We start from the raw sequence: 19,246 nt of genomic DNA, 5'->3' as shown, positions 1-19,246 counted from the left end.
TAAATCATGCCCCACACATGAGAGAAGGGAGCCTTGGGCTTCCGAGTGCATTCAGGAAACAAGCTGCTCTCACACCTGTTTAAGCTTATGCTTTCTGACAGCTTTAGAGGATAATATGGCCCCAGGTCTTTGTTTTGAGTACGGTGGGTGGAGGGGGGCTTCTTACCAGCCAGGATGCGTTAAAAGTTCATGGCAGCTGCCTAGAAGCCACTGCAATGTTTCTCATTAAAGACAAACTAGTTTAAACGCTGTAGCATTTCCAGGAATGTAGGAGTTTTTGAAGCTGTGGTTCTTTCCATCCTATTGTTTCAGAGCTCTAATTAAACAATGCCACATGTAACACTCCCCAAGGCCCTAGGAAAGAGGTCATTTGAATGATTTGGGATGGTCTCATTTTCTTTAAAAAGTGCCCACAAGTTTTTAAGACATTTTATTTGCAGGCAGTAATTCCTCATGTGGCACCCTGGGGCCACATGCTGGATTCTAGCTGGAAAAGAATTTATTATGCACGGTTTTTGTCTATATAGTTCTCTTTTGCTTGTGAAAGAGTAATCCCCCAGACTAATTTTCTTTTTTTCCCTCTTTTTAATGAGAGCTCTACTGAGATTCGCGTACCGTACAATTCACCCATTTAAAGTGTACAGTTCAATGCTTTTTAGTATATTCACAAAACTGTGTAACCATCACCACAACCAACTTTAGAACATCTTCATTTCTCTGCAAAGAAACCTAGCACCCAGAATGAGGTTTCCAACACCATTCTCCAATAAAAGAAACCAGAGTTCCTTGGAAAAATGACTAATTCTAGTGCCGGGCAGGAAATATATAAGATGAACCTGGAGCATCTTCTAGTGCCAGGAAGTAAAGAAAGGCTAAAACAAACAAATAAACAAAAACAAAACAAACAAAACCCATCAAACGCTACCTTCATGGGGGTACGTCAACTGAAAGAGCTTCCAATGGACAAAGCTGGAATAATTTGCGCAGCAAAGTGTACGAGTATTGAATTATAACCCAAAGCATAGAATAAACTAAATACCCATGTGTTCATACTGATTCAAAGAAATGATTAAATAATCGGGGAGAAAAGGCGAAGCTCCATTGTAAAAGAATTCCAAATAATTTATTAATATTCTCTATCGATGAGACACCGTTACCACACCTCCCTTTTTAGCCTGGTTTCCTTTCTTGTTTTGAAGTCTTCGTCTGTTAAATCCAATATCTGTGCTCTCTCACAGGCAGTTTCTGTTTCTTTCTTCATTCCCTGGGTGTGGGTCATACTTTCTTGTTTCCTTCCATGTCTCATAATTTTTTGTTGAAAACTGGACATTTTCAGGAGATATAAAATAACTCCACTGACCTCCTGCCCCTCTCTGGGGCTTGTTTTGGATGTTGTTTGTTTATTTGGCTGACCCCTTGCGGGGATGTCTATTTCCTCCATAGCATGAAACTTATGATGTCACCTCTCAGAGGGTGGAGACTTTGTCATGCACACAACCGCCCTAGGATGACAATCACCTAAGCAGGGCTCTGTCTGTTTCTTCCCTCGGTTTATCTGTTAAGGTGTCTGGCTTAGTATCCCACCCACCTGATAGGTTCCTGTAATTGCTGGCTGATTGCACTAGTGTTTTTTGTTTTGTTTTGGTTTTGTTTTTTTGGCGGTACGCGGGCCTCTCACTGCTGTGGCCTCTCCCGTTGCGGAGCAGAGGCTCCGGATGCGCAGGCTCAGCGGCCATGGCTCACGGGCCCAGCCGCTCCGCGGCATGTGGGATCTTCCCGGACCGGGGCACGAACCCGTGTCCCCTGCATCGGCAGGCGGACTCTCAACCACTGCCCCACCAGGGAAGCCCTGCACTAGTGTTTTTGACAATGTCTAGGGCATGAATTTCTCCTCGGTCTGATCCTGTTAAATCCAGCACCTTTGCAGGGGCAGGCTTTGAGGTTTGTTCTGACCCCAGGAGGGCTTTTCGTAGCTACCTCTTTCCCTTGCTCTCTCTGATGAACCAGCCGGCTTACAGTTTAGTTTGTTTTTCTGAGAGAGCTACCAGCTGCCTCTAAATTGCTTACCACCAAAATATCAGTTGTTTTCGAGAGCATCCTTGGTCTTGAACTTCCCCACAGTCGGTTTCAAATAAAGTTAGCTCCCTTAGGAAGAGGTTCGCAACTCTCTGTTCTCGCGGTCTGCCTTATTCCCTGGAAAAATCTCTGAGCCACTGCTCTAGAGCTGGGAAGAGGGTGACATTCTTGCCTTATGAGCAGGGTGCTGGGCAGGGGCAGTGGCCTATGGTCTCCTCCATGTGTTTCTCCCAGCATGGGATCTCCACCCGTAGAACAAGCTGAGGTGAGGACAATTGGAGCGCCAGTATTCTGGACCTTCCATGTTTGAGGTAGGACCTCTCCGTTATGAGTTGGGGCTTGAGGGAAGGAAGGGAGCAACCTCTTGGCTGCACTGCCAGAAACTTATTCTCTGCAAATCAGAGCTGAAGGAGGTGCGAAATGCTGGTGTCTTTTCCCGCTCAGTGAGATACTCTATGCCTTGACTGGGAGGTAAGGGGAGAGGGTCTCCCTTCTTGGCCACACCTGCCCAGAGTGGCGTTTCCATCTCTCTGACTATGGGGGAGGTGGGAGGAGGGAGAGACGGCTTGTGGCCACAAATGTGGAACCCATGGATATGGAGGGCCGACTGTATTTCCATGAACTCTCTGGTGTTTAAGGAACTGTCTCCCCACCTGACATGAATCCAGATTTTCTGCATGACAGTTTCTCGAGGGAGTCCAATGGGGCCAACTTCCCTACAAAGAAAAATGGACGGAGGCCTGAGACCAGGTCCTGCTGCGTCCACCCACGTTGAGCAGATGAGTACGCACACTATTCCCAGGGCACCAGGTTCAGTGACCGGCTCTCCAGGGCGTGAGGAGCAGTAAGGTTGGGAATTTAGTGACAGCAACCCGTTTGAAGTCCCACATCAAAATGCTCTCCCCTACGCCCTTCCAATTAACCAACTAAATTCATGAACCTTTTTTTATTTTTTTACAAACTGTAGAACGTAGGATGATTTTATATAGCACGCGAGTAACATTTTTTGGTTGGTTATTTATAGGTTTACTAGGAAAAATACAGATAAAAAGATGAATAAATGTGAATATGGATATGGATTTATGGAGAGCGCTTCTCCATAAGCACACAGGTGAAAGATTCAAAGCAGGTGGTAAATACCACAGTGTTTCCCTCTCAAAAACTAGTAAACAAATCCGTTTAGACTCCCACACATTTCCAGGAAGGTCAAAGGTCTCCAATACTGTTTTTCTTTCCGTTGTATTGTTTCAGTGCTCTCATTAAGGAGTGCCACATCCATGTTTTATTATTCTCCAAGGCCCTAAAAAATTTGCATGGTATGAGATTATACACTGTAAAAATGATATATGCACACACACAAAGCATACCCAAATTGTCATTTCACAATGCTACTGCTTAGACAAGTCTAAAACAGCTATTTACTTTCATCAAAGTAAGCCAATTTAAAAGTGATCCAGGAAAAAAAAAAAAGTGATCCAGGGTCATAGCCCAAACTGTAAAGGTAGTATGAAAATGACTGAATTTGGGGGGGGGGGGGGAGTGTAAATATCAGATAAAAATTTTACATGATAGCAAATCTGTTTACACAAAAAAATAAATTGGTTGTTTCATTATGAGCATGGCAAGAAGATACCTTCAGAATTCTCTCTGCTAATTAGTTACACTGGACAGCTTGAAAACCAGCGGCCTCAGACAGACAAAAGGGGAAGATAATGGCTCCTTCCGCCCACTCAGGCTTCTCATTTGTAGCTTCAGGTATGGCTAATCTTTTCCTTTTCATTCTTTGTGAAGCATCAGGAGAATTCGCTTGAATGAGCCGACAGCCTGAGTTAACTTAAAAGTGGAGCATCTGTAGGCCTCCAGTGAATGATACAGTCAGCAGGACACAGGTGAACGAGGCATGGACCGGCAGAGCCACAGTTCAGATGGACCCGAAGCTTCTGCTCAGTTGCTGGTAATATCATTTCCAAATTGAAGAGCAACCTTCGAGAGAAGGCCTGTGAGCGTGGCCACCTGTACCATTTATGTGTATGAACTCAAAGCATTGTTTTCTGGTTGTCGTCTCCCTTGTTGTCAAATGTTGGTCCTAAAGTCGTCATCCAGTTTATGAATACGTCAGAACAGGATATGATATTAACTAGCTTAATATTCCAGTTCTACACATCTCCTGGCAGCCTTCTGCGTGGCTTCCCAGTGACAGAGACTGGAAATATTTGGGTCTCTCAGTGCCTATGTGCCTGGCCATTGTCACCTCCTCTCCCTGCTCTTTCCCTGAGAAGAGGATCATGTTTCAAGCAAAGGGACACACTCGGTCCCAAAGCCCCCCATTTAAAAGAAAGCAAAGGTGTTGCTGAAAACCAAGCTTAAGCAAACACGGTCTGGAAACTACTTCTCCCCCATCCCTAACCTTAATGCCATCTGTCCTCTTCCCATGCATCTGTATCTTGCTTAAGCAGTTTTGTCAGTAAGCTTCTAAGTGACAGCACTAAATGACATGGGTTTTGCTTCCTCTTGTCTTGTGTTGGCCTTGTAGAAGATCTAAATAAATGGGCAGAGTAAGGATACAGAATGGAGAAGTCAAAGAAGAAATGGGTCTGGAAATTTCTTGGTATAAGGGAAAGACTGACCACAATTATTATGATATATCTGTGTGGTAATAATACATCTAGTATAGAACACATCCTATGGGCCTCATCAGAGTCTCCTGGCCTTACCTGTCCCCTGGGCCCTCAGCTCCTGGACTGGCAGCTGGGGGGAAAGACTCCATGCCGGGCTCACAGAGCCCTGTGTTGGCTTCACCTCTTCCCCTTCTTTTGATCCCATAAATGCCACCGCCATAAGTTAGAGGGTCTGCTTCCCCGAAAGAGTTCTGCTGCCTGAAGAGGCCAGGGGACCCAACACAGAAAAATAGGGGGTTAACTCCCACGGCCTTCATTTTGATAAATGGGAAAGGGAAGGAGGAAAGGAGTCATTGGCAGGACCTTCTCTCTGTTCCTCCCTCTAAGGCATTGTTCTGAGTTTCATAGAGCTTGTCTGGAGACATCCTGCACCTGCCTGGCCACTGGCCGTGTTTCTTGTTGGTTCGTTGTGACGCAGGAATGCACGTCCTGGACTCAGCCTCCCAGGCTTCCCTCCCTGCCTTTCCATCACTCTTGCTTCCCTGTGACTGTCCTTCCCAGTAAAGCATGAGCACTTAAACCCTGCCCCACAACCACAAGCATTCTGCCTCTTTATCTCAAATGTTTTGGTGTTTGCCTTCTTTTTGTTTCCCTTCAGAAAACCCCAGAGATGCGGTGTATAAAACTAAAGAAGATGGTGGCAGCTCTTTAGGTCATTTTTTAATTTGCTGGCCTAACTTTCCAATTAATTTTTTCTAATTAATTTATTTAATAAATTTATTATTTTTGGCTGCATTGAGTCTTCGTTGCTGTGCGCAGGCTTTCTCTAGTTGCAGCGAGCAGGGCTACTCTTCATTGCGGTGCACGGGCTTCTCACTGTGGTGGCTTCTCTTGCTGAGGAGCACGGGCTCTAGGCGCGCGGGCTCAGTAGTTGTGGTTTGTGGGCTCTAGAGCGCAGGCTCAGTAGTTGTGGCGCACAGGCTTAGTTGCTCTGAGGCATGTGGGATCTTCCTGGAGCAGGGCTTGAACCCGTGTCCCCTGCATTGGCAGGTGGATTCTTAACCACTGTGCCACAGGGAAGCCCTCCAATTAATTTTCATCCTCTGCTTTTTTGTTTTCTTTTTTCTCTGCCTGGCAAAATTTGACTTATCCTTCCAAGCCCAGCAAAATGCCATCTTCTGGGTGACACCTTTCTTGCCACTTGTGCCCACGCCTGCCATGTCAACCTGTGCTGTCCCATGCCAGATGGAATAGAGCCTGCACCCCTGCTTCCTAAAGTACTGACGGCAGTGTTCTTGGTTGCCGGATACAATGTAACCATAAGTTTCCTCCACCCCCCACTAAATCTGACTGACTTTATCTCCAGGACTGCCCACAGAATTTGTTCAATAACGTTTGCTGAATGAAGGTGGTACGAGTTCTCCTTTTTGCATCCATCACTGTTGCATCCATCTCAGCCCAGATAGGCCCACCTCACCCCTGGACGGGACAGTGGCCTCTTAGTCTCCCCGCTGCCTGTCTCCTCTGACAATGGAATCTGCATAAACCACCAGGCTGCTCTTCCTAAAAACTGCATCCTTTCACCCCTAGATCTCCAGAGCCTATAGAAAAAAAAGATAGTGTAGCACGGGAATAATATAAATGCACAAAGCCCAGAGAGACTGCAATAGCCCTTAATAAATGTTAGGTACATCATCTCTGATGTAAATGCCTTTGTCTGGTGTTCAAGGTCCGGGTCAGCTTAACTCCTGGTCGCCCCCCCCCCCCCCCCCCCGCAAACAAACTCTCCATTTTGCTCAGGTTTGGTTCCTCAGCCTGCTAAATTGTCCCCTGCCTTGAAGTAACTCAGGACACCCCTGCCTCTGTCCAAAGCCTGTCTATTTTTCAATCTCCCACCTTCATAGATGCTAGTGGAGTTGCTATAACCAGACAGATCCCCCCTTATCTCAACTTCTATAATCATCAGAGGTGCGCCATCCAATTTCTAAGCTGGAGACCTGATCGTCTCAGGCTTATCCCCATCTCTTTCTTCAATAAAATTACAAACTTTCCGAGAGCAGCAACCACGTTCCAAATTTCTTCAGGAATCTTCCTGGCCCAGGAGAGAGTCAACAAATATTAGCTTATTGATTCTTTGCTGTAGAAATGAACCAGACCAAGCCAGGGAGAAGACGTTAATGATAAGCTACAACCTGATAGTTAGAGGGTATCATTAGATTTTAAATTGAAAAAAAAAAGTTGGGGGGAATTTTCTGTTATTTTTACTTACGTCAGCATAGAAGGAGAAAACCACAACACACAATTTTTCTATATGTCTAGAGAGAAAACCACTACTATATGTTATAATAGCCCATTAAAGCATTCTTCTGCTCCCTTTCCTAACATATGCCATGAATCTGCATAGCAGTCAGGGTACATTTTTTCCCAATTAATTTTTCTCTTTTGCTGTCCTGGCAGTCAGTTTTTCTTATAGCCATTTTTCTAAGTCAAACCCTTTCATTAAAGTTGGAATGAAAAGTCTGATTAAAATCTAAATTAGCTCAAGGAGTTGTGATCTTCTGGTCTGCTCTTTGCACTTACATAATTTATGCCCCAAATTGCTACATTAGGACTTTGGGTCCACTTTCCTTACCTAAGGGGTTTTAAAAGGCCTGGAGCTTTGAACCAAATAATCCTAATTTGGGAGCTATTGCATACCCAATGTCAAAAATTTCAAGACTAGCAATAGGTTATGGAGTGAGTTTCCAAAATGATCTAATTGTTGAGCAATTCCGAAGAATAGGCACTCAATTTCTTTCCTGTTGGTTGCCTTTCCTACCCTAACCTGTTACTTAAATATGTCCAATACTCATCTTAAACTCACTCTTGGTGATACATGCTCTGCCACAATCCGGGAGAAACCAACTAACTTTGAATATCTAAATGAATAGTTTAAAAAAATGATGATGTGGATTATCTGGGCTTCAATTTTTCAGGAATCTCTCTGATGATACAGTTTTAAAGGTAGGATCTGAAAACCCAGAAAAATTCATGTGTCCAAAAGTAAAAACCAAAACCAAGAAAAGAAAACACCAAAAACCTGAACCACAGAGTAAGTTGATAAATCTGATTCGCATTTAGTGGCTCGGGTGGGTGAATTAACAATTTCATAAAAAAGTGTAAGACCATCAGGGAAATGTGAAGGAGAACAAAGACTGCCGAGAACAAAGATAAGGAACACGGGGAGCATTTGTGAGGAAGAAATCGAAGTTACTTGGGCGTCTTGTTTTTCAAGCTCGGCTCTTGGGGGTCAAACAGGGTAGCTGGCTCTATTGCCGTCTCTGCAGATTGAAGTTGGCTGCCGAGGGCAGAGGTCACCCCACAGTATCAATTACTTGCTGCTACCTGGAAAATTTAATTTCATGGCCAGCAATAGATCTGCTTTCTTCTCTAGCATGAATGGCAACTGTCCCCAATTGATAACAAGAATAACTCATTTCCTCAGAGTCATTAGACTCTAGAAGCTTCTGCATTCAGAAAGGCCTCTGCAGACTGCTGAGCGAACAGAATAAAAGCTATGTGTTTGCCCTTTTCTTCACCTTTTAAGATATTGTTTGATTTCTGATTCGTAGTAGGGTTAGTCCAAACTCTTGTGTACGACCGATATTTAGGTGAACCTCGGTCTCTCCGTGGAATTCCTCAAAGAAGAGGCTGTCTGGGGACGTTAGCAAACAGAAGAAGTCTGAATTTTCAAACAATGGGGAATCTGGTTGAAGGGAAGTTTGTACTGGGCTTATTTTTGGCTGGAAATATTGTAAAGGTCTAAAAATAATCTCTCCCTCTTCCCCTCCCCAAATCAGAGTCTTTGGAAAGACGAGATAAGAGCTGTTTTGACAATGAGATTAATATTATTCTAGGAAGTTGATAGGAATATTTAAAACAAACAAAGAACAAACACTTTCCCTGTAGTCTGCTCCACCATTGACCTAGATCTGGGCGCAAGCTAGAAGAGTGAGAATGCAAAACTGCCAGAAACCCTTGATCATACGTGACCAAAGGAAAGCTTTTTGAAAGGATCATATAAATGCTCTTCATTTTTGTTACTTTTGTTCCCTTGGCCTTAGTTCTAATTCAAAAAAGTTCCTAATGGTTTCCTCAGCATGGCAAAGAAAGAATAAAATTATAACTCAATTAAATAGCAATGTACGTTCCACAGTATCTAAATTTTTTAAGGCAGAGATGAAAATTAACATTATTAATTGGTGTTTCTTGCAGAGTATGTATAAGGGCATGCTTGCACGCACGCACGCACGCACGCACGCACACACACACACACAAAACACGACACTCTAACCACACAGTAATGCCTGTGCTTGTGAACAGAAACCTTAGGCCAGCTTGCCTGTGATAGAATCACTGGAGAACACAAAATGGACCTCACGTGCAATTCTTCATCTCCAAATCACCCTGCCGATTCTCTTTAATAAAACCAGATCTACCCAGGTCATAAAATGATGAAAGGGAAAAAGATCAGCTAGGGCTTTAGGTGTTAGGCATCTCAGTGGGTGGGGAGATGATGGGGGAAGTGAGGGAAGATAAAGAGGTAGGTGAGAATCGTTTCTTCTCCCGGCCATTAGTTCCAAGAACAATGCCCCATCTGAGAAGAGCTGCAGTGTTAGAGGAAGCAGCAAAGATTTCCTGCTGAGGGTCACAGGTCTTCAATTTATTCCATCTTTTTTGATACAAAAGACCACACTCCACTCTTTCTTCTCCCCATGCTAAGAAATAAATGAACTAACTATTAATGTGTTTCTTTTGACTTGTTGACCACTGTTATGGCTATTTGAATGATTTTTAAGTGTAAGTTGAGTAAAAAAAATTCTCAAAACAGAAACAACCATGAAAAAAAGGCCTTTAGAAAAGGAAGAGGACAATTATGTATCTTAGTTCTTTAGACCTACACAAAGAGAAAGAAATGAAAGGTTTTCTAGTGTAGCTCCCCTGTAATTCAAAATGGGAAATTGGACTCAAAAAGCACAATGAGTTGCCCCAGTTCACATAGCTTCTTAGAGTCAAAAATGTTATTAAAATTCATGTGTCCTAAATCTGGGACAATTTGAACATCAAAATGAGGGATCATAGTACATTATAACCCAATGAATAAAATGAAAATCCCGATTCTGTATTGAAAAGTTCTCTTTAACTAGAATGACAACTTGTAAATCCAGAAGAAATGATTGATTTATAAAGTTATCAATGGATGCTCAAATTAGAGAGTGAAAGTCTTGATGAGAAACAAGTCATCTACATAGTCTAAAAGGATTTTACCATAAATTACATCTTAATTACAAAGGGGAAAAATTAACTTTATAATGGAGAAACCTAGGGAGTACCAATAACCAAGTGACAAAAATTAACATCACCAATACGGAGATAAACTGACATGTCTCTTCTGATTTGATGTACTGAGAAGAACACAACATCACTTCTGTGGAACTCCTACCAAGGCTGCATCACCAGAATCTAATCATAAGGAAAGATCAGACAAACCTAAAGTGAGGGACACCCTGGAAATTAACTAGCCTGAACTCTTACAAATATCAAGGTGAAGAAGGACAGTGTTGAGGGAATTGACGAAACTTCTATGGCTTAGGTAATTGTATTCTATTAACATCAATTTTTTAAAAGATTTTGGCAATTGCACAGTGTGTGAGAGAATGTCTTTCTTCTTAGGAATATACACTAAAGTCTTTAGGGGCAAAATGTCTCCATTTACTTTCAAATAGTTTAGGGAAAAAATGCATGTATGTACAGATATAAAAAGTACATCTATGTATACATTATATAATATATATTATAGACAGATAGGTGTTAGAATGATAAAACAAATGAGGCAAAATGCAAATCGGTGAATCTGTATAAAGGGCGTATAGAATTCTATGTACTATTTTTGTAACTTTTCCGTAAATTTAAAATGATATCAAAATAAAGAGTAACATGAAAAAAATCAGGGCTCTTGACTCCAAGACAGAGGTTACTTCAATACATTCAAGAACCAAGATCTTTTAAGATTCTCAAGGTTTGCAGTTATGTAACATAACTGCCTCAGTCAGTCAGGCTGCAATAAAAAACTACCATAGATGGTGTAGCTTAAACAACAGAAACTTACTTCTCACAGTTATGGAAAGTAGGAAGTCCCAAGATCAAGGCAGCAGCTGATATGGTGTCTGGTGAGAGCACTCTTCCTGGTTTGCAGATGGCCGTCTTATATCCTCACATGGTGGAGAGGACAGCGTGAGAGCAAGCTCTTGTGTCTCTTTTTATAAAGGCACTAATCCCATTCATGAGGGCTCCACCCTCATGACCTAATCACCTGCCAAAGGCCCACCTCCCAATATCATCACACGGTGGGCAGTGGGGGGCGGTGGTTAGAATGTCAGCATATGAGTTTGAGGACACAAATTCATACGTAGTTCATAACACTAACCCTTACCAGGGTGGCCTGTTGAGCAGATTCCTCCCTCCGGTCAGCCTGTTATTCCTTCCATGGGATCAGGCTGTCGGGACAGTCCTGACATACTGACTTTGGGCTCTAATTCATGTTTGGCAGAGGTTGAATTCAGGGCTCTGGGCAACCAAAGTTCCATCATCAATCCTCTCCTGTAGCTGCGTGTTGGGCTCATGCTTCTGCTCTCACCCATCAGAGTTCTCACCATGGTGCTGACTCTGGGCTGTAGCACCCGAAGGCGCAGGGGTGGCAGCAAGCTCCCGACTACCACACAGGGCAGTTACCCCACCCTCTGCGCCACATATTACATGGTTCCCCAGGATGCTCACACCTGTGTCCATAAGGGCTTTCAAGGCCTTTGCTCCATGATGTCAACATACTTTTCCAGTGAATGACCTCATGTCCTCCCAGGTGGGTCTTAATCCCTGCCAGATAAATGGTGGATATTCTTTGTGTGAATGGGACCATTCTTCTAGCTGCCCAGGCCACCCGTCCATCGTCTCTACTGATGGAAACGTGTGGAAGTCAGGAGTGCAGTCAGCATTGAAAGAGACCACAATCCGTAAAGGCATTGTTCATGGCCTAAAGCGTTCAGGAGAAGGTATGCTTGGAATATGTGCTGTTCTCTGTTGTTGCTATAAAATTCTAAATGGTAAATTTAGCATGACCAGAAAATAAATTATTGCTCATGCATTCCTACATACTCTGGGCACAACTTGCATTTGTGGTCATCATCAATGAAGCCCAGTAACAAATTTGAGAGTGTCACTGGAAGCCAATATTCACAACCAGCAGAACGAGAGAGGCGGTGTCATGAATGAAGATGACACTGGCCTTAAATCAGCAGTACTGGGGATGGCAGAGGCAGGCAGAACTAAGTTGTTTCAGTACAAACAGTTTCCGAAGAGCTATGACATCGTACGTAATAACAGCATTGTTACATTTTTCTTGTGGTGACAGATATGAAATTAGCCAGAAATAGTGCATTTGAGAGTAAAGAACACAAAGAGATAGTTTAGTTCCTGGGCTTGAACAGGAAGAGCTGGTGCTTGGACACTATGGGGAAGCTTCATGTGTGCATATTAAACAATCAGCAAATGCATAAGGACTGTTTTCTGTTGTTCCAAATCTCCATTGATAAATCAGTGTACCTCACATGAGCCCATGAATTTTGTAATATACATATATGTTATATATGTATACATATATATTTATTGAAGTATAGTTGATTTACAATGTTGTGTTAGTTTTAGGTGTACAGAAAAGTGATTCAGTTATATGTATTCTTTTTCAGAATATATTTTTGTAATTTTTTTGTAATATAATATTTTATATTTTTTTTAATCAAATGGTTTATAAAGATAAGGGCCCAAACAAACCGGGGGGTACCCTGCCTGTGGTGATGGCTTACTTTGAGGATGATAATTTAAGAAGGATTACCAAGAGAGTTCTTGAGAACTTGGAGTGCCTCTCTGAGCCTCAATTTTCTCACCTAGCTGATGTAGGAGGCTAATTTATTTTACACTGAAGCTAGAAACTTACTATTTTACACTGAGAAATATTATTGTCAAGTCCAAGTAGGTATACAAATTTGCTGGCCAAAGCGCTCTCTCTTTTATTTTTTTATATATTAACTTTTTGTTTAATTCAGACTTATTGAGGTATTATTTACATAAAGTTCACCCTTTTTGTTCAGACATTAGCTCCAAAGCCACCTGTTTCACAGCACACAAGGAGAACATGGAAACTGCTCTGGGTGCTATCCCTCTCCTGTAACTTCGTTTCTAGAGAGGTTTTTAACCCAGGGTGGATATCAGAATTACCTGCTATATTTTAAATCTCTCCTATTGTTCTGAAATGATCTATCTCATGTTTCTTTTCCCTCTGGACTACATGTTCCTCCAGGGCACCAGGGAAGCCCTAGGGCCTCATACAGTGCCTGGTACATTGAGTGCTCAATACAGATTCATTGAAATGAACTCGGCATCTTTCTCGAGAAATTCACTTCTTTAACAGCACTATTCAATAACCAGCACTAATAAAACAAACAAAAAATTTCCCCACCGGAAGAAAAAAAACCCTGTAGTTTTTTTTTTTTAACCAAAGTAAAGAATATAACCATAATCCTGGTTTCCTGACCCTTTCCCCTTATCTGCGGTAATTTCTCTCCACGTGTACAGGGATATTGTCCTGCCCTATTCTGAAGGGAAGGATCAAATGATTGAAAGCACTCTCCTTACAGACAAGATCGTGGGGAAGCAAAGTTATGGGATCAGAAATAGGGGAGCTTGTTTTACCACGGAAATGTTGAACGTGGCCATCAGGAATTGACAGCCAAATGTTGGGAGACACTTTGGTATAAAAGGGCATACTCTTTCCTGAACAGTGCGAAGAGGGGCAGCACTAATCTTTAGTTCTGAATCTCTCGTTGTCTAAGATCATCAAACACGGATGATCAGTCTTCCTAGTTAGAGTGTCCCTTATTTATCTATGTTAATAATTTCAGAGAGGTTTGCCCTGCAAGGGAGCTAGAGCCACATGGACCTTGCATATTTTTATTGTTATAGACTGACTGTGTCCCCCCAAAATCATATGTTGAAATCCAAAGGCCACATGTGTTGCTATTAGGAGGTGAGGCCTTTGGTGAAAGATTAGGTCATGAGGGCAGAGGCCCTCTTGAAAGGGATTAGTGCCCTTATATAAGAGACTCCAGAAAGCTCCTTTGCCCCTTCTGCCATATGAGATTATAGCAAAAAGACGGCCATCTCTGAAATAGGAAGAAGGCCTTCATCAGACACCCAAGCTGTCAGCACCTTGATCTTGACTTCCCAGCCTCCAGAACTCTAAGAAATAAATTTCTGTTGTTTATAAGCCATTCCACCTGTGGCATTTTGTTATAGCAGGCCAAACAGACTGAGACTCTAACCACGAACTTGTGGTTACCAGAGGGAAAGGGTAGGGGGGAGGGATGGTTGGGGGGTTTGGGATTGACATGTACACACTGCTATGTTTGAAATGGATAGTCGGCGGGAGCCTACTGTATAGCACAGGGAACTCTGCTCAATAGAATATTATGTAACAACCTAAATGGGAAAAGAATTTGAAGAAGAATAGATACATGTATATGTATAACTGAATCACTTTGCTGTACACCTGAAACTAACGCAACATTGTTAATCAACTCTACTCCAATATAAAATAAAAAGTTAAAAAAAATTTCCTTACATCTGATACTTTAACTCTCTGCAGGCAAGCTTTCTCTCATGTATAAGTTCCTCGGCATGCCTTATGTCTGTCTGACCAGCGAGGGCTGACCTGTTCCACAAGAGAGATGAGCTGGTTAACAATGATTTCAGCTTTATTTTATTTTATTCATTTTCAGTTTCAGAAAGCTTGAGGGTAATTGAAGTTTGTATCTCAGCTTGGATGCTCTTTTCCTCCGACTCACCAGTGATCTATCTGATGCCCATCCTCTAGACCAGGCAGGCTGAGATCTCCATCTTCTCACACTATTTTCAGAGCACATTCCTTTAGGATAACATTTCTTTTTCATTGTGCTTATTTTACAGTTCCGCTTCCTCTTCCAAACTATGAGCTCATGAGGGCACAAACCATGCTTGACTCACCTCTGAATTTCCCGGAGGCAATGTAGTGTCAAGGACAAGATCTTGGTCTCTGGAGTCAGACTGTCTAATGTGGGATACCTGCTTCTCTTAACTTCCCTCAGCCTCCATCTTCTCGCCTATAAAAAAAGGATATTGGGGCTTCCCTGGTGGCACAGTGGTTGAGAGTCCGCCTGCTGATGCAGGGGACGTGGGTTCGTGCCCCGGTCTGGGAAGATCCCGCATGCCGCGGAGTGGCTGGGCCCGTGAGCCATGGTCGCTGGACCTGCGTGTCTGGAGCCTGTGCTCCAAGACGGGAGAGGCCACACAGTGAGAGACCCGCGTAACGCAAAAAAAAATAATAATAATAAAAATAAATAAATGATATTAATAGTAACTGCGTCCTAGGCTGTTGGGAGGACTATGGGAGGACATGGGTAAAATGTTTAACATAGCAGCTGCCACTTAACGATACCCATTAAATATTAGTATCTAGTTAGTAGTAGACGGTGTGCCTGAACAGAGTTACTCAAAGAAATGTGTACTGAGTGAATGAATGAATGCAACCAAGTCTGTGAACTGAAGTCATTAACAGAGCTCCAAAACCACAAAATGGGTCCCCATGACATACAAAGACATTTACTGAATGTGACTGCAACAGAAGGAGGAATTCTGTGACTGCCACAGATGGGTGGATGAAACTCTGGCTTCCTGAAATTTTCAGCATCTCCTTCTTTGCCCAAAGGGACTTTTCCTCAGAAATCTCCTGGTAAAGACCCAGCCCCATTGGATGACAGAATTAATATGTGAGAAAGAGACATTAGAAAACATGAAGTCCACCCCCATTTAATTCAGAAGTAGGAGGTTTAGACCCAGAGGACTCCTGAGGCTTCTGAGGGCTAAACAATAATATTCTTCTGGGTTTTCTGCCATCCCTATTAAAGTCAGGGCTCGGGGCTAGATGCACACAGTGACCAGTGCCTTCATCTGTAAGGTCAGAGGTTAACTACAAAGTTTCCAGGCCCTTGTTTTTAGGGGGGAGGGGAGTTCTTAAAAGGGCTGCTTCAGCGCATACGCACTGGCATGTGTCACTGTGACAGGTAGACACATCTTAAAACAAACCTCACAAATACAATTCAAAATAAACTGAGTCAGTAGGAACTGGTTCCTTCCATGAGCTCATTAAGTCCATCCCCCTGTGAAGGAAAATCGAATCTCCAGGTAGAAGACCAAATACTTGATCCTTTCCATAAGGCCACGTGAATTTCACTTCTTTCCCTTGCAGAACTGATAAGATCTCAAATAACTACATCGGCCTGGCTCACAAGAGGAGCTAGACCTTGCTTTGCTAAGAAGCTGGTAGTTGTTAGTGAGGGCCTGAGCCCCCTGAACGAAGAGATTTTCAGTGTGTGGCTGTACTTGTGTTTGGTTTCCCGTCAAGCTCTCTAACTCAGTGCTTACGTCACCTGCCTGTTATGTAGACCAAATGAGACATGTATAACAGGGGGTTGAAAACCACTGCAAGGCCCTGTGCAGGTGTGATCTGTCCCCCTTCTTCAGGGCATTGTTAATTCACGATCCTTAACCTCAAAGAGCTCTCAGTTTGAATAAGTTTATGATCTGTACGCAGGCTTTGCCTGTGTGTGCGATTCTGAGACATAAAGTTGGCTTGAGCGATAGCCCTTGGACACAGAGAGAGAAGACACGGGAAGAGGGCACTAGACACGGGAGCTTGGAGTTCAGAGTAACAGTAACCTGTGTAATTCAAGTCTCCCAAGCCTGAGGATACATGGAGAAACCTACACCAAGCCCACCCCCTCTTGATCCCTCTTGTCCACGAAGGACCCAGGCCCTGTTAAATGCCCCTCCAGTATCTGGGTCTGTCAATGGGTATTGTTCCTAAGCTGCATCTCCCACTGGACACCATCTTGTCCCTCTGCCAGGTCACGCCCTGGGCACCACATGCACGGCCCCGTGGCACACCACATTTCCTCTTACTTTCCACTCTGAATCACACTCGGTTCAGCATTATCACAGCAGGACTGCCTGAGCCTCTCCATTTTCCAGAGACTTCATTCTTATTTGCTGCCCACGCTGCTCTCCACTGAGCCCCACATTGAGTCCAATGGTGTTGCCCCAGGAGCAAAACTAGATGATGGGCTCCATGTGCACAAAATCACTCTTCCCTCCCCATGGCTGAGGCTATGCTTTAGGGCTCACTGGCTGGACCCTGCTCTTTCCTCAAGACTTCTCTCTCTCAGGAGACTTGGTCTCCCATGGTCTGTGCTGTGGACTGAATGCTTGTGTCCCCCATGAATTCCTGTGTTGAAATGCTACCCCCCAATGTGATGGTGTTAGGGGGTGGGGCCTATGGGAGGTGATTTGGTCAGGAGGGTGAAGCCCCTATGAATGGGATTAGTGCCTTTAGAAAAAAGGAGTCCAGAGCTTGATCGTTCTCTCTGCTCCTCACCAAGTAAGGACACCAGGAGAAAACGGGCCATCTGAAAACCAGAAACAGGGCCCTCACCAGGTACCGGATCTGCTGCACCTTGATCTTGGACTTCCCAGCCTCCAAAACTGTGAGAAATCAATGTCTGTTTTTTAACCCTCTCCATCTATGGTGTTCTGTTATAGCAGCCAGAGGTGGCTAAGACTGTCTCTCCCAGCAGTTTGACTGTTTGTTTATCAGATATCCCCAGAAATGTCTGCATCTTATTTAGACTTAACCTCCCTCTTCCCCTGCCTCACCACACCTGCTTTACAAAACTCTCCCTGCTTTTCTAACGTTCATTTATTCCATAGGTTTAGTTGAAGAGTAATTACTCTATGAAAGTTTTCTCAAGCTATAAAATGAAATTGCGTTCCAGCTCCAAGCTGTGCTAAAAATGTTCTGTAACTTAAAACCCTGTAACTAGAGGCACTAAGCTTATGGAAAATTGAGGGACTTGTGACTATAATTTATCATGTATATTTGGTTTTAAGAGATGATTTAAATCCAAACACTGAAATAGATTTAAAGAGTTTTATTAAAAATATTTACTCAAAAATTACACCTTAATGAAACTGCAGTATATATCATTTTACAGCTCCAAACTGCAAAGCAAGTGGCTAAAATGTGTGGATACTTAACTAGTTCTCCTGGAGGTAAGCTCTGGGAGGAGCTGGAAGTTGGCAGAAGCTGGAATGGAGAGTGGTCCTGGGGTTTGCTGGAGGCGGCTGGGCTGGGTGGGGACAGGAATGGGCTCCCACTCCTCTCTCTTCACCTCCCCCCTCCCCCACCCTCTTAGCATCTCTAGTTCCCTAGAAGGCCCTAGCTCACCTCTGTCTGCCTGCAAGATAATCTCCACTTATGTGTGGTGGGTGGGATGGGGTGTTGGGAGACAGGACAGGATTCAGAGAGGGAAGAAAGAAGGCGTTCAACATGAATCCCATTTATTTTGAAAGTTTTTCAGCATCCTCCTTTTCCATAGGGCAGCAGATCCCAATCTGACCCCACAGCTCCTTATGCTACCTGGAGAGTCTGGTGTGAGAATAAGGAAGGGAGGGTGGGCATAGTTCTGCTCCCCTACCCCCACTCAATTCTGCCCCTCAAAATTCTCTCCTCCGCCCCACTCCAGTCCACCCCTCATTTCAACTTTTAGAGAGCTGGACAGCAACTCATCCCCGCTCAGGTCAGCACCCTCCAGGAGAGTCACTGGCCTTTGTGACTTGCTGAAATCAGAACAACGAATTCCCTTTCCTGATTAAAATCAGTGGGGGTGGGATGGTGTTGGGGGAATGAAGAGGTCAGTTTGGGGCTGTGGTGTTTTGGGAGAAAGAGATGGGGGAGGGGCTACGGCTGAAGTTTGGCCGAGGTCAGCGTGAGGGCTCTGGGCTTTGGGAAGACTATTCTGGTGCTCCCAGTTCTGGGTTAGGTGTACCCTCCCACACCCCCCCAAAGGGTCTCCTCCTTAGCCCTAGCACTTGTCCCACTGCCTGTTTCTTGTATGACCCTCTTATGACGCAGTAAGCTCCTCGACGGTGCGGACTGCATCCTGAGTGGTGGGGTATCCCCAGCCCCTAGCCGTAGCTCCCAGGAGGAGCTCAGTAAGGTCGCTTGTCTATGATTTAACCAGGCTGCCATATTGCAAAGGTCACTGGACTGACACTTAAAAGACAGGAGAAATGCCTGCTCTATCATTTATTAACAGGGCTGGACACTTGGTCTCTCTAAATCTGTTTTGCCTCAACAGCAGAATGGATTCAATTCATCCCATCCTCCTAAGGGAATAATGGAACAAAATGGAATAATGGCTGTAAAAGGGGATTTATAGACTATATAGCGTTAGTTGCATATAAGATATTATCCAGACGAAGCTTGAGCAAAGAAAAGTATGATTCTGGTCACTCTGTGTAAAGCAAGTCCGTGTACTCATATACAGACTTTCATAATACTAGCTCTTTAGCCTCAGAGTAAACATTTA

Source organism: Orcinus orca, chromosome 3 (assembly GCF_937001465.1).
Source record: "Orcinus orca chromosome 3, mOrcOrc1.1, whole genome shotgun sequence".
NCBI lineage: Eukaryota > Metazoa > Chordata > Mammalia > Artiodactyla > Delphinidae > Orcinus > Orcinus orca.
The sequence above is the reverse complement of the archived record's forward strand: the minus strand, read 5'-3'. Positions refer to the sequence as shown.